Here is a 2,552-nt window from a genome sequence, read left to right as displayed (position 1 = left end):
TTCTCTTTTCCTTTCGGTATATTTTCGTACATTTTGAATGGGGGCCCAACTGTTTATTGCTGCATTCAAGTATTCCCTAATTGAGATTTATCTGTGTGCAGCCCAACAATTTCCAAATCTGCCGCCCCCCCAGTTTCCCAGCCCCCGGGGCACTTTATTAAATTAAGATGTTCTGTGCCAGCAAATTGGAAACTTTTTTCGGAGCTTTTCGCATAAACTATTTGCCTCCAACTGCCAGCTGCGTGTGGCGTGTGTAACAACAACAACAATAACAGCATCCACCGAGTTGGTAGCAGCAACTGTGGCAGCTACAGTTACAGGATTTATATGTTGCCGCATAAATTTGTTTGCTGGCAAATGTTGCGCATACGCCATGTATGTAGTACAAATACTTGGACTAAAAAAGGATAGAAAAGTCCGAGTCTAAATACTCTTTACCTTTCGAGAAAAATAAAATATTTTTACCTCGCTCCAACAGGGGTATGAATTTAAAAAACCAATTTGAAACGTTAAAATAAATTTAAATATTCATCAAAGTACTTGTAAGTCTCATAACTTGCTGATCGATTTTATCTATATTTTTACTGGCAATAAATCAATTATCCTCTGGTTGATATACCCTTTTTACCAAAGGCATCCCATATCCATCCTCCACTTCTATCGTATTCACACTTGCCTCTTACAAATGACGCAAAATGTTGCCAGGATAAGTGAGTTTTATGTGATTAAAATGCATGTGAGTGCGAGTGGGTGTGCGTTCGAGTTGCGATGAAACTTTATGGCTTACTTACTACAACTTATGGCACCCTCCAACTGCTGAATTACACCCTCGGCACCGCCATTCGCTTCCCCATGATAAAATTCTTTGATTTGCAACAATTTGCAATTAACCTTTGATTGACTAGACGTAAATTCTTTGATAAGGCCAGCAATTCACGTTTACATCCCCCACACCCTCAGGCTATTACTTTTGTAATGCGACAATTTTGCTTTCAATTAGCGAATGCGAATTGCAACACTTTAATGATTGCTACATTGCGCATCAATGGAAAGTAACGTTAAATTACGGGTGTGTGCGATGTATGCTGAATTTAAAGCACACGAACAATTTGTTAAAGTGCCCCCTAGTCAAGTTTCATGCTGGCTTTTTGTTTCTTCTCCCATATTCTACAATTTTATGGCCCGCATGGGCGTGGCAGCTGGCAGCTACAAGTAGCGACATTTCGCCGTTTTTCCTTACACAAAGGGAAATAACTAAAATTAGTATATCACTTGAAAAGCATAATATTTAATAGGTTAACATTTTATTAAATTTATATTTAATTTATTTCAAATTTATTTATATAAATTCTTTTTATTTTAAATCCATTATGTCAGGACTAAATGCTGAAAAAAACTATATTGGCTTCCAACTCAGTTTTTTTGGAGAGTTTGCATTGGTTTTCATCTCTGATTTTTTAAAAAAAATTTTAATGTCCATTTAAGGCGCTGTGAACTTTTGAAGTTAAGAACTAAAAAATGTTCTCAAACTTCAAATTAGTAATTTGTTTGTTAATTGTTTACTAGGGGAACTAAATAAATATTTTTTTAAATTTTTTGTTTGCCAAGGAGTATGAATCTTAATTATTTGAAAGTTTCTATCGCCGTTTTGAAAGTCTTCTTCATTCTATAAAATAAAGTATATATCTTTTCATCATTTCCAGATTTATTTCTGTGTAGTTCCCGTGTTCCACACTGTTTCATCAGCGAAATGATGACTCTGGTGCCTTCAAACGAAATTTACAAATTTCATTTAAATTAACTATGCTGGCGGGCGGGGAGAGGAGGGCGCTGGGCGTTTAATTGGAACACGTTTGACATCAGGCGATGGCAGCAGCAGCAGCCCAGCTATTTTACGACGGCCAAATGGCAGGCGGCCATAAAAAGCGCTCCTTATGCCATTGAGCGTTGAAGCGCCGTAAAGTATGCAGCGAAAACTTTCAATAGTCAAGGGGGGCGGATGAGCGATTCTAAGCAACTTTTTGGGTTTGCGAAAGCTTAATCTTTTTACTATCGCTGCGCAAAGTTGGACAAGTGGCAAGGTGGCCATTACTTTTGATTTTCATCGCCCAGCGTTTGATTGTCATTTGTTTGCACTTTCTGCTCGGCAACCGAACACGCCAAGGCATCTTTTCCAGCGCAAAAGAGGAAAAATCAATTCGTTGGACCGCACAATCTGAACGCGGAACAGAAACCCTCCTCTTAACTGAATCTGAATCTGACCCCGCTGTGCAATTTTTATTGGCATTCGATTTTGTTCGCTTGTTTCTGAGCGTTTTATGAGCTGGTAAAAATTTATGCACCGCCCACCGATCCCCAATCCAACCGCCATATATACTACGTACACACATTTAGTTGTGTGTTTTTCGCTTTAAACGAAAGTTGCATAAAAGTGAAAATTGTTCAAGTGCTCGGACGAAGGGTTTCCACGATGAGGGGCGGAATTCTCTTTGTTTGTTTTCATTTGGCAGCCGGTTTCGGGTTTTTGGCTTACATTTCAGTGCCAAAATAGT

Source organism: Drosophila takahashii, chromosome 2R (genome assembly GCF_030179915.1).
Source record: "Drosophila takahashii strain IR98-3 E-12201 chromosome 2R, DtakHiC1v2, whole genome shotgun sequence".
NCBI lineage: Eukaryota > Metazoa > Arthropoda > Insecta > Diptera > Drosophilidae > Drosophila > Drosophila takahashii.
The sequence above is the reverse complement of the archived record's forward strand: the minus strand, read 5'-3'. Positions refer to the sequence as shown.